The sequence below is a fragment of the Meles meles genome, chromosome 8 (assembly GCF_922984935.1).
Source record: "Meles meles chromosome 8, mMelMel3.1 paternal haplotype, whole genome shotgun sequence".
Classification (NCBI taxonomy): domain Eukaryota; kingdom Metazoa; phylum Chordata; class Mammalia; order Carnivora; family Mustelidae; genus Meles; species Meles meles.
Window position 1 is genome coordinate 12505997 of NC_060073.1, and position 13989 is coordinate 12519985.

Below are 13989 nucleotides of genomic sequence, written 5' to 3' on the forward strand. Positions count from 1 at the left end.
GATATCGAAGAGGTTACTGCCTATGTTCTCCTCTAGGATTCTGATAGATTCCTGTCTCACGTTGAGGTCTTTTATCCATTTCGAGTTTATCTTTGTGTACGGTGTAAGAGAATGGTCGAGTTTCATTCTTCTACATATCGCTGTCCAGTTTTCCCAGCACCATTTATTGAAGAGACTGTCTTTTTCCCATTGAATATTTTTTCCTGTTTTGTCGAAGATTATTTGACCATAGAGTTGAGGGTCCATATCTGGGCTCTCCACTCTGTTCCACTGGTCTATGTGTCTGTTTTTATGCCAGTACCACACTGTCTTGGTGATCAAAGCTTTGTAGTAAAGCTTGAAATCGGGTAACGTGATGCCGCCAGTTTTGTTTTTGTTTTTCAACATTTCCTTAGCAATTCGGGGTCTCTTCTGACTCCATACAAATTTTAGGATTATTTGCTCCAGCTCCTTGAAAAATATCGGTGGAATTTTGATCGGAATGGCATTAAAAGTATAGATTGCTCTAGGCAGTATAGACATTTTAACAATGTTTATTCTTCCAATCCAAGAGCATGGAACAGTCTTCCATCTTTTTGTGTCTTCTTCAATTTCTTTCATGAGTGTTCTGTAGTTCCTCGAGTACAGGTCCTTTACTTCTTTGGTTAGGTTTATGCCCAGGTATCTTATGGTTCTTGGTGCTATAGTAAATGGAATTGATTCTCTAATTTCCCTTTCTGTATTTTCATTGTTAGTGTATAAGAAAGCTACTGATTTCTGTACATTGACTTTGTATCCTGCCACGTTACTGAATTTCTGTATGAGTTCTGGTAGTTTGGGGGTGGAGTCTTTGGGGTTTTCCATATAAAGAATCATGTCATCGGCGAAGAGAGAGAGTTTGACTTCTTCCTTGCCAATTTGGATACCTTTTATTTCTCTTTGTTGTCTGATTGCCGTTGCTAGAACTTCTAATACTATGTTGAACAAGAGTGGTGAGAGTGGGCATCCTTGTCGTGTTCCTGATCTTAACGGGAAGGCTGCAAGCTTTTTCCCATTGAGGATGATATTTGCTGTGGGTCTTTCATAGATAGATTTTATGAAGTTCAGGAATGTTCCCTCTATCCCTATACTTTGAAGAGTTTTCATCAGGAACGGATGCTGGATTTTGTCAAATGCTTTTTCTGCATCAATTGAGAGGACCATGTGGTTCTTCTCTCTTCTCTTATTGATGTGTTCTATCACACTGATTGATTTGCAAATGTTGAACCAACCTTGCAACCCAGGGATGAATCCCACCTGGTCATGGTGGATAATCTTTTTAATGTGCTGCTGGATCCTGTTTGCTAGGATCTTGTTGAGAATCTTTGCATCCATATTCATCAGTGATATTGGTCTGAAATTATCATTTTTGGTAGGGTCTTTGCCTTGTTTGGGGATCAGGGTAATGCTGGCTTCATAAAAAGAGTCTGGAAGTTTTCCTTCTGCTTCAATTTTTTTGGAACAGCTTCAGGAGAATTGATGTTATTTCTTTTTTGAAAGTTTGGTAGAATTCCCCAGGGAATCCGTCAGGTCCTGGGCTCTTGTTTTTTGGGAGGTTTTTGATCACTGCTTCAATCTCATTACTAGATATCGGTCTATTCAGGTTGTCAATTTCTTCCTGGTTCAATATTGGGAGTTTATAGCTTTCCAGGAATGCTTCCATTTCATCTAGGTTGCTTAGCTTATTGGCATATAACTGTTGGTAATAATTTCTGATGATTGTTTCTATTTCCTTGGTGTTAGTTGTGATCTCTCCCTTTTCATTCATCATTTTATTAATTTGGGCTTTCTCTCTTTTCTTTTGGATTAGTGTGGCCAATGGTTTATCGATCTTATTGATTCTTTCAAAAAACCAGCTTCTAGTTTCATTGATACGTTCTACTGTATCTCTCGTTTCTACCTTATTGATCTCTGCTCTAATCTTGATTATTTCCCTTCTTGCATGTGGAGTTGGTTTGATTTGTTGTTGATTCTCCAGTTCTTTAAGGTGTAGAGACAGCTGGTGTATTCTGGATTTTTCAACGTTTTTGAGGGAGGCTTGGATAGCTATGTATTTCCCCCTTAGAACCGCCTTTGCTGTATCCTATAGGTTTTGGACCGAGGTGTCTTCATTCTCATTGGTTTCCATGAATTGTTTCAGTTCATGTTTGATCTCCTGGTTGATCCAAGCATTCTTAAGCAAGGTGGTCTTTAGCTTGTTTGAGTTCCTTCTGAACTTTTCCTTGTGATTGAGCTCCAGTTTCAAAGCATTGTGATCGGAGAATATGCAGGGAATAATGTCAGTCTTTTGGTATCGGTTGAGTCCTGCTTTGTGACCCAGTATGTGGTCTATTCTGGAGAAGGTTCCATGTGCACTTGAGAAGAATGAATATTCTGTTGTTTTAGGGTGGAATGTTCTGTATACGTCGATGAGCTCCATCTGGTCCAATGTTTCATTCAATGCTCTTATTTCTTTATTAATTTTCTGCTTCGATGATCTGTCTATTTCTGAGAGAGGCGTATTAAGATCTCCTACTATTATTGTATTCATATCAATATGACTCTTTATCTTGATTAATAGTTTTCTTATGTAATTGGGTGCTCCCATATTGGGGGCATAGATATTCACAATTGTTAGATCGTCTTGGCGGATAGTCCCTTTAAGAATTATGTAGTGTCCTTCTGTATCTCTGACTACAGTCTTTAGTTTAAAATCTAATTTATCTGATATGAGAATCGCTACTCCGGCCTTCTTTTGAGGCCCATTGGCGTGAAAGATGCTTCTCCATCCCTTCACTTTCAGTCTGGGTGTATCCTTAGGTTCAAAATGGGTCTCTTGTAGACAACATATGGATGGGTCCTGTCGTTTTATCCAATCTGCAACCCTGTGTCATTTTATGGGAGCATTTAGGCCATTCACATTGAGAGTGATTATTGAGAGATAGGTTTTTATTGACATCGTGTTGCCTTTGAAGTCTTTCTGTCTATAGATTGTTTCTATATTTCTGTTCAATGATATTCTTAGGATTTTTTCTCTTTTATAGGACCCCCCTTAATATTTCCTGCAGTGTCGGCTTGGTGGTTGCATAGTCTTTTAAGCCTTGCCGGTCTTGGAAACTCTTTATCTCTCCATCCATTTTAAATGTCAGTCTTGCTGGATAGAGTATTCTTGGTTGCATGTTCTTCTCATTTAGTACTCTGAATATATTTTGCCAGCCCTTCCTGGCTTTCCAGGTCTCTGTGGAAAGGTCTGACGTTATTCGAATGGGCTTTCCTCTGTATGTAAGAAGCTTCTTGTCCTAGCTGCTTTTAAGAGGGTCTCTCTTGAAACATAATTCCCCATTCTAACTATAAGGTGCCGTGAGGACTTTCGAGAATCTAAAATCTTGGGAGGAAATCTTTCTGCCTCTAGTACATGAACATTGTTTCCATTCGTGAGATTGGGAAAATTTTCATAGACAACTTCTTCCACTATATCTTCTAGACTTCTTTCTTTTTCTTCCCCTTCAGGGATTCCAATAATTCTGACGTTGGAACGTTTCATGGCATCGTTTATTTTCCTGATTCTGTTTTCGTGGCTTCTGAGCTGTTTGTTCCAGGCTTCCTCCTGAGCCTTTCTCTCTATCTGTTTGTCCTCCAGATCACTAATTCTATCTTCTGTCTCAGTTACCCTAGCTTTTAGAGAATTTAGATTGGATTGGAACTCATTGAGAGCATTTTGAACATCATCCCTGGTGGCTTTCAGTTCTGCCCTAACATTGTGAACATCATCCCTGGTGGCTTTCAGTTCTGCCCTAATCAATTCTGTTTGGTCATCCATGGCTTTCTCCAACCTAGCTATTGCCTGGATAATTGTTAGTCTGAATTCCTTTTCTGACATATTGTCTATGTCGATAGCCATTAGCTCTGTTGCAGAAGGCCCATCCTCTGTATTTTTCTTCTGTTGGGTATTCCTCCTCCTAGTCATTTTGGTAAGAGATGACTAAACAGATGCAGCTGGACTTATCGATTGTCGTGCAGTTAATGTGCACCCTGGAACGCTTCTGTGCAATCAGGATTCCCCACCCAAATGAGAGAAAAAAGAAAAGAAAAAGAAACAGAGAAGAGGAAAGAAAAAAAAGGGGAAAGAAAAAAGGAAAAAAAAAGAGAGAGAGAGAGAGATAGGAAAAAAAGGGAACTTAAAAGAGAAGGCTCAGCCCAAATGGGCCACAAGGTAAGATTTGTGGAGTATACAAACAAAAACAGACAGACAAAAAGAGATATAGAAGTATATGACAAGAGAAAAAAATATGTATATATAAGCAAAAAAAAAGGGAAGAACCTCATCAGAAAGAACCCCAAGTATAAGGTTTATATATTATCAGGACAGACACAAATTCACAGAAACACTGACAGAAGGAAAAATTGGGAGAGTGATTATAGATTCTCAGTGTGGGTGAGGAAGGTTATTTTGATTCTTCCTGAAGGTATCTTGATGTTTTTGTTAAGGGACTCAACTTTCCTAAATTACAGGGGGATTAGAAACTGGTTTGCCTATAGGGGTAGCATTGATTGGGGAAAGGGGATTACCTTGAAGTTTAACTCTATATGTATAGTAGAAAATAAAAATTAAAAAAAGAATAAACTAGACTAAACTAAGTTAAAATTTAAAAAGAATTAAAAAAAATAGAAAAACAAAAGAAAAACACGGGTGTATGTATCAAAAAGTTCAGGTTAGAAGGTTATTAAAGAATTTGATGTACTGGACATCTCAGTGTGATGGTAAATAGGTTAAAAAATTATCTGTATGTATAAAAAAAAAGAACCAGAATATTGGTAAAGAGTTAAAAATAAAAGTTGTATTTATGAAGTAGTGGTGGTTATTCTCTTGTAGTCTTTTTTTTTTTTTTTTCTTCCTTCCTGGTTGGTTTTCTGGGGGAGGGGCCTGCCACGTGGGTTTTCAGACAATGATGTTCCCTGAGTTAGGTCCTCCCGCTCCCCTCAAGGGGGTGAGCTCTTTTTTTTTCAGGAAACTGTTTTTTTCAGCCTTTTGTCCTCTGGGGGTTTTTATGTTCTTTCATCTGCTTTCTCTCGCCTTGACAGCTTTTGATGGTTTTTGGAGGTTTAGAGGAGAGCAAACAGCACCCCAACCTCCCTCTCAGAGAGAAGCCTCAGACTGTTTTGCAAAAGCTGCTGGCAGAGTCGGGTCTGAGTCACTGTCCCTGGGGATGCAGGAGCTCCTCGTTGTACCCAAAACCAGGGCAGCGGTGGCTGTCTAGGCAGCTCCAGACCGCCAGAGAGGTTCTGAGCAGAGATCGCACACTGAGATTTTCCCGCTGTCCCGGGCTGGGAATGTCTGGTTTTTCTGGCTGCCAGAGCTCCAGGCTAGCGCCTATGAGTATGTATCCCAAGGGAGGGTGTGGGATGCGCACGCGTTTCAGGATTGCCGTCTGGCCAGGTTCCCAGCCCCTCAGGGGAGCCAGACCCCACTCATTCTCAGGCGTGCTGGCATTCAGGTGCACTGGCGGCTCAGGGACGGAGACCTGATTTCTCCACCGCACTCTCTCTGGCTCCGCGCCAGGGGAGGCTGTCCTGGGTCCGGGGACTTAGGTCCCTGACCCTAACCACCTAGGTTCCCACTATTACCCCCCGGGATCCTTTGCTGTTTGTTTTTTGAGTGCTTTCAACCAGACTCCAAGTTAATGCTGGTCCCCAGACGCAGAGCACTCTCGTGTTGGGGTGTTACTTTCTGATCGGTCACCTCTGGTGGCTCCCTCCCCCTTTTGTTTATCTTCTGATATCAGTCCGATGCTCCCAGTCTGCTTTACCTGCCACTGGCATCTTCTGCTCCAGTAGAGATCCAGACGTGTATAATTCTGATCTCAGGCTGATTTCATGGGTGGTCGGAGTTCTTTGGTAGGTAATCAGCTCACTTTAGGGTACAGGTTGAAATGGTGCCTCCTCCTACTTCCCTGCCATCTTGACTCCCCTCTACAGCTACTTTCTTTAACAAATTTCCCAATCTTGTCTGTATGTGCACACATGGGATCTTTGCATACACTTGTCTTCATGAGTTTGAGCTCTGTTTTCCATATATCCTTGCATTAGAATATGGTACAGAAAATGTGAGCATATGAATAAGTCACATAAAATTAAGGAGGTTCATCATAAACATCATCATTAAATATTTAAGGCCCTCATGGTTATTCTCATCCAGATATTACTCAACTGGACATCCTATCTTCTTTATTTTATTTTTTAAAATTAATTAATTTATTTTCAGTGTAACAGTACTCATTGTTTTTGCACCTATCTTCTTTTTTAATGACAGAGTTTTGAAGAGGAAAGTATGTTAGTAATACAAATGCTGTGTGGGCTGTAAACTGTGAGTTAGTGCATGAAGAAGATCTGACAAGAATGAAACTGGGTCACTGTGGATCCTACAACCCTAAAAGATTAAGCTTGGAGATGATTTTGTCTTCTCAACAACCTTCTTGAAAACATGCTTGACTTCTTTGTCTTAGGCCATAGGATTTAGCATGGGGATGACCATAGTATAGAAAAGAGATGTGATTTTGTCTGTTTCCATGGAGTATATGAACATGGCTGTCCCATAGAAGATGGACACTGCAGTAAGGTGGGAGGCACAAGTGGATATATATAGCCTTCAGGTATCCCTCCACTAAAGGCATCTTCAGGATGGTGATAAAAATAACAGGTAGGGGCGCCTGGGGAGCTCAGTGGGTTAAAGCCTCTGCCTTTGGCAGAGGGGGTCCTCCTGGGGTCGAGGCCCACATCGGGCTCTCTGCTCAGCAGGGAGCCTCCTTCCCTCCTCTCTCTCTGCCTGTCTCTCTGCCTACTTGTGATCTCTGTCTGTCAAATAAATAAATAAAGACTTTTTAAAGAAAAATGAACAGGTAGGAAATCAAGATAACCAGAAGAGCAAAAAAGATGTGGAAGATTGCCACAAAGACAAGAATCAACTCACTGACATGTCTATCAAACAACAGAGAGCCATGAGTACAGGAATAGCACAAAAAAAGTGAGGGATAGGAGGGGGTACTTACAGTAGGAAAATGGAATGTGTCTCCTACATCAAAAGAAACAATCAGAAAACCATAGACATAGCCGGCTATGGCCAGACAAACACATCCACCTGTTGTCATGGTGGTATTCTAATGCTGTGTAGCAGTCTTAAGCCTTTGAAGCTAAAAGGTAATTTTCCCCATAGAAAAGACTGCAACAAGGAACATCTGGACAGCAAATGCAAGGTAGGAGATGACCTTGTCTTCCGTAAGGAGCCCAGTCATGGCCTTGGAAATGACTGTTGAGGAATAACAAAAGCCCACCAGAGATAGGTTACTGAGGGAAATGTACATGGGAATGTGGTGATGAGATTCCAGCAAGATCAATATGATCATCTCCAGTTCCCAACCAGAGTGACAAAGTAAATGAGGGTGAACATTATAAAGAGAGAACTCTGCAGTTCTGGGGCAGTAGTTAGTCCCAGCAGGATGAAATCAGTCATCTCTGTATTGTTCTTCATGGATGTGAATTTGAGAATCATGAGATGCTCTGTGGCAACAAGAAGTAGGAGAACAGAATGATCAATAAAGAAAAGTTGCATGAGCATTTCTTTATTATTGCTATAATTTATTTTTGAATATTCTCCATTTTAAGCATGGGAATGACAATGCAATTTGGTGATAACTTATCCAAACAAGAATAGACTTTTGTAGAGTAAGGTTCGTCACCAATCATCTTCCTAGCTTCTTATTTTTGTATATGAGTAAATTGAGTCACAGGAAATGACAATGAGCTGTCCAAGCTCACATGCCTGGAATGGATGGAACTCCTAAATCAGATGTTTTGAGTCCTCTAATTATATTCACGTCAATATGCTCATGTGTATTTATTTACTCAGTCCTTTTATTATTCCCATTTGATTGATTAGTTATGCCTATATATATAACAGGAAACTTAGCAACAAAGAGATTGAATATTCAAGTTTACATAGTTATGGACAGAGCCATGCCTTAGGTACATTCAGAATCTTCCCAAACTTAATGGCATTAGTGAATTTGAATTGATTTCAATCTCATTCAATTTATACTCAATCATGGTATGCATTCTACCAAGCTTAATGTTTGATGTTGCACAATAAAGCAATCCACAAATATATGCATATATGCACAGTGAGATAAATATAGTCAACAAAAGCTAAATATGGGGCTCTGGGCTGATGTGCATGTGTATTCACACAGAAGAACTCCCATTTACCACCTGGGACACATTGGTCCTAAACTAGGTTTCCTGTGCCTCATTTTATCCATCAATAGCGTGAAGGTGATACAGGAACATACCTACATGTTCCTGTGAGTGTTCAAAGAAGTCATCATAACAAACAGTTTCCACATGTGGGTATTCAGCACCATCCTGATGAGTTCTACCTATAATATTACAACTAGGATGGAACAATGGTGTCTGTTAGTTTAGGAAGATTGGTGGCAACTGCATGGCTTCAAGGTGTGAGTGAGTTTTGATGTCTGGTAGGTTTGCTCTCTGATTTGCATATTTTCACACACTTCATCCACCCAGATCTCTTGTTTCTTCCAGTATTTTTTCATTCTGTCCTACCTCTCCAGTGTTAATGGTTTTGTCATCCCTTCTGTGTGTGAACACTTACACAGACCTCTTTTATATAATTTCTTCCTTTTGATCCACATTTTAGGTTAGGTTGAAAGACTCTTATTTAATCTTAGACACATTCTTACTGTCATTTTTGTCAATAAGTAGCTGGATCATAAATATTGAGGGCTGAAAATCCATGTCTGGGGAGTTGACTCTAGTCTGTAGATTGTTTTTGTGCAAGCACAATGTTTCAAATCTTTTTATTTATATTTGAAGTCTTTGAAGGGATATCCATTTTCTGATAACTATTATTGCCACTATCTTCCTTCTGGCCCCTCTACACATTGCATGTCTGGAATTTACAGTATTTGTTTTGTGAACCCAACACACCCAATATTATAAGCTATTATTTCTTGTTTAATATCTGTTATGGTTTTTATCTAATTTTTTAAATTTATTTTTTCAGTGTTCCAAGATTCATTGATAACTGGAATGTTCTTATTAGGCCCACATGGATAATCCAATATAATATTGCCATCTCAAAATCCTTAATATGTACATAATATCATTTTCCTTGCAAGAGAATATAATCACAAACTCCAGGATTAGTATGTGGGCTTACTGAGGAGGATTTTTCTAACTGCCACAATAGAGATGAAAAGAATATATAATTTGTAAATTATCTAGAGAGTTAGAGATTGTTGAAGCTAAGACACCTTCACAGATCTTTCGGCCAACTTTCTGATTGTGTATAATAATCGACATAAGAACAGAAAGAGGTATTAACTTCTCCAAGGTTACATATCTGGAATAAATCCATTCCTAGATCTGATTTCCAGAGGATAGTAAGACCCATAACACACTGCTTATGTGCTAGTGTATCTCGTATATAGTCAGAAATCAGAAAAGGCAGATAGACAAACAGGCAGGCAGACATCGCAGACAGAAAGATAGAAGATAGAGAGCTAATGAATGGAAAGAGGAATGGATGGATGGATGGATGGATGGATGGACAGATACACAGGTAAACAGATATATATCAAAAGATAGAGGAAGAGAGAGTATGTACACACACACACACACACACACACACACACACACACGCAACTGCCATTTAAGGCTAAGGAAATGGAGAATTCAAGAGGTTGTATGCTTTCCTCACATTGCACATCTAGTATGAGATCAGTTCAGATTCAGACTCGTGTCTAACTTGTTTCAATGTCTGTAGCTTCAGTCACTGCCCTTGTCAGATTTTCCAGATGAGCAAGTAATGAAAGTGTAGGTTGTGGGAAAGTGACAGTGAAAATGGAGTAAGGATCTTGGTGGCTTCATGAAGATCCTTTTGGAGTCTAAAGAATTATCATTTCACCCTGTTGGTTAGGTGTCCCTTCAAGGGCAAGTCAGCACATAGTAAACAGGAAGAATTTACCAGCTTCTCAATGAGAGTATCATCTATCATAGGTGCAGTGTAAGCCCTGACAGCTGGTTTTTCTTTTTTCTTTTTCTTTTTGTAATGCAAGTGCCTGACTTAGGCTTTGATTATTGAGTAATCTGCTTCAAGGACAGCAATCTCAATAAGCATTTTGCCAGTCACTGGATGAAAAGCTAGACTTGGTCACCTCTCTGGCTCCTTGTTTTAGAGCTCATGATTGGTTTAGATAATCTACCATTTGAAATTGGAAAAATAATTGTATGCTTCTCTGGCCATGCTTTAAATTTACCCTCCTATATTTTATTTTATTTTAATTTTTTTAAAGATTTTATTTATTTATTTATTTGTCAGAAAGAGAGAGAGAAAGCACACAAGCAGACAGAGAGGCAGGCAGAGGCAGAGAAAGAGGCAGACTCCCCGCCGAGCAAGGAGCCCGATGCAGGACTCAATCCCAGGACCCCGGGATCATGACCTGAGCCGAAGGCAGCGGCCTAACCCACTGAGCCACCCAGGCATCCCACCCTCCTATATATTTTTTTAAATATTTCATTTATTTGACAGACAGAAATCACAAGTAGGCAGAGAGGCAGGCAGAGAGAGAGGAGGAAGCAGGCTCCCTGCTGAGCAGAGAGCCTGATGCAGGGCTCAATCCCAGGACCCTGGGATCATGACCTGAGCTGAAGGCAGAGGCTTTAACCCACTGAGCCACCCAGGCACCCCCCCCACCCTCCTATATTTTAAATTCACCACTAAAGAGTGAACCCAAGTCCCTACTTTGACCTCAATAAAAGAGAATCCAGACCTGCTCTCTCTCACTACCCATGACTCTGCTCTGTATGGCCCCAGGTGTGCCATGTGATTTCTGGGACCTGTGAGTCTTGGAAACCTTGTCACTTTCAGGGTTTCCTGATGGTTATTGCTGATCACCTCTTGCAATTAATATAAGAACCACAAGGATCCCATCCAGCAACAACGTCGGTTGTCAATAGCCAGAGACCAGCACAAAACAATAGGATTTTTGTATCCTCTTAAGGAAAACAGCATAAAATTTCATAAATAACATACTGCTCTCTGCTGATTAAAATGTTTTTGCATTTGAATCCTATACTTAAGCCCGTGTTTCAGAAAAAGTATCCAAAGAACTAGATACGAGCTTAAAAACTCATAGAAGAGGTAGCTGCCCCAGTGCTTCCACATCAGTTACATTTTTCACTGAAAGTATGTATCAAACATAGAAGTTTACTTTGTTTTTGAGAAGGAGAAGACAATCCTGAACTGTGAGTCTAAAATCAGAAATTCAGACCCACAAGAATGTTTAAACAATTTTGGAGCATATCTCAGATATTAGTCAAAATGTTCCAAGGTGCCTGGGACATGGAGAGATGAAGAAGGATCATGAACATGGAGCTAGGAAGCCAAGGTTCAAGTCTTGCAACTACCTTGGATTTTTCTTTGTGTTAGGAGAGTTGTTTACCTTACACTGAGATCAATTTCCTTGTTTATGGCATAGAAATAATAAAATTAATTCTCCCACGATTTCACAAAATTTTGTCTATGGTTAGTGAATAGGGAGGATCTATAGAGAATTTAGTAAGGTTGGTCCTTTCAACATAATTCACTATGTTATTATCTTAGGGTGTTCCCCCCAGGTCTGGTTGCAGAGTCACTGCCAACAGTCAGTTTGGAGAAAGACTGTTGTGTATACTTAAAATCATTAACATTCATTTAGATAAATGGTGGCTGAATGTGTCTACTCAGAGTCTGGTCCCTTTAAAATATTGTCAGGTGAAGTCATGGTATGATTTCAGGCCTTAATGAGTGGGAACCAGGAGAAAATATATAGTTGTGAAATTCCTAGGGGATAGGCCCCTATGAGAGCAATCACTTCTATCTGGGAAGAAGCAATTAAACTGGATACAGGGGCATAGTTTCTTCTGTAGAGTAGCACACAGATGTATTTGTGGATATTTTTTTTCTTCTCTCAGTTTTATTAAGTTGTTATTCAGTACATGACTAGTGGGTTTATTACATTAAAATTTTTGTATTATTTATACTTGTAATTTAAAAACTTGTTTCCTATTTGCCATGATTTTATTCATTTCCTTTTTCTCTTTTCCATTCTTTTACTTGTTATAATTAAATTTTGGGTTACTGGAGTTTTAGATGTTGATGAATAAAATCCTTGTTTTTCCTTTTTGTGTTTATAACAAATGGACAATGTGACATATAGGTCACATTGGAGATTAAAATGAAATATGGAAATTAAAATGGCCTTCTTAGTCATGACTCAGTTCAAAAATTCTATTCTGATCTGTAGGCAGACAGGCCTTTTGTAGCAGCTCTTATTGGTGCTCTATCCATATCTCCTTGGCATTCTTTGTCTATGTACAAGCCAATGCTCATTTTGAAAAAAAAAAAAATGTCTGCATCTCTTAGGCTAAAATTTTTTTCCCATTTTATTTATTTTTTTCAGCATGACAGTATTCATTGTTTTTGCACAACACCCAGTGCTCCATGCAAAACGTGCCCTCCCTATTACCCACCACCTGTTCCCCCAACCTCCCACCCTTGACCCTTCAAAACCCTCAGGTTGTTTTTCAGAGTCCATAGTCTCTTATGGTTCGCCTCCCCTCCCCAATGTCCATAGCCCCCTCCCCCTCTCCCAATCCCACCTGCCCCCAGCAACCCTCAGTTTGTTTTGTGAGATTAAGAGTCATTTATGGTTTGTCTCCCTCCCAATCCCATCTTGTTTCATTTATTCTTCTCCTATCCCCCTAACCCCCCATGTTGCTTCTCCATGTCCTCATATCAGGGAGATCATATGATAGTTGTCTTTCTCTGATTGACTTATTTCACTAAGCATGATACACTCTAGCTCCATCCACGTCGTCGCAAATGGCAAGATTTCATTTCTTTTGATGGCTGCATAGTATTCCATTGTGTATATATACCACATCTTCTTTATCCATTCATCTGTTGATGGACATCTAGGTTCTTTCCATAGTTTGGCTATTGTAGACATTGCTGCTATAAACATTCGGGTACACGTGCCCCTTCGGATCACTACGTCTGTATCTTTAGGGTAAATACCCAGTAGTGCAATTGCTGGGTCATAGGGTAGTTCTATTTTCAACATTTTGAGGAACCTCCATGCTGTTTTCCAGAGTGGTTGCACCAGCTTGCATTCCCACCAACAGTGGAGGAGGGTTCCCCTTTCTCCGCATACTCGCCAGCATCTGTCATTTCCTGACTTGTTAATTTTAGCCATACTGACTGGTGTGAGGTGATATCTCATTGTGGTTTTGATTTGTATTTCCCTGATGCCGAGTGACGTGGAGCATTTTTTCATGTGTCTGTTGGCCATCTGGATGTCTTCTTTGCAGAAATGTCTGTTCATGTCCTCTGCCCACTTCTTGATTGGATTGTTTGTTCTTTGGGTGTTGAGTTTGCTAAGTTCCTTATAGATTTTGGATACTAGCCCTTTATCTGATATGTCATTTGCAAATATCTTCTCCCATTCTGTCAGTTGTCTTTTGGTTTTGTTAACTGTTTCCTTTGCTGTGCAAAAGCTTTTGATCTTGATGAAATCCCAATAGTTCATTTTTGCCCTTGCTTCCCTTGCCTTTGCCGTTGTTCCTAGGAAGATGTTGCTATGGCTGAGGTCAAAGAGGTTGCTGCCTGCATTCTCCTCAAGGATTTGGATGGATTCCTTTCTCACATTGAGGTCCTTCATCCATTTGGAGTCAATTTTCATGTGTGGTGTAAGGAAGTGGTCCAATTTCATTTTTCTGCATGTGGCTGTCCAATTTTCCCAGCACCATTTATTGAAGAGGCTGTCTTTTTTCCATTGGACATTCTTTCCTGCTTTGTCGAAGATGAGTTGACCATAGAGTTGAGGGTCGATTTCTGGGCTCTCTATTCTGTTCCACTGATCTATGTGTCTGTTTTTG

General features: G+C 39.9%; 1 pseudogene; it reads right to left on the minus strand.

Moving 5' to 3' along the window:
* Nucleotides 1-6496: 6496 nt before the first annotated feature.
* On the minus strand, nucleotides 6497-7522 carry LOC123948569 (annotated as a pseudogene).
* Nucleotides 7523-13989: the final 6467 nt, after the last annotated feature.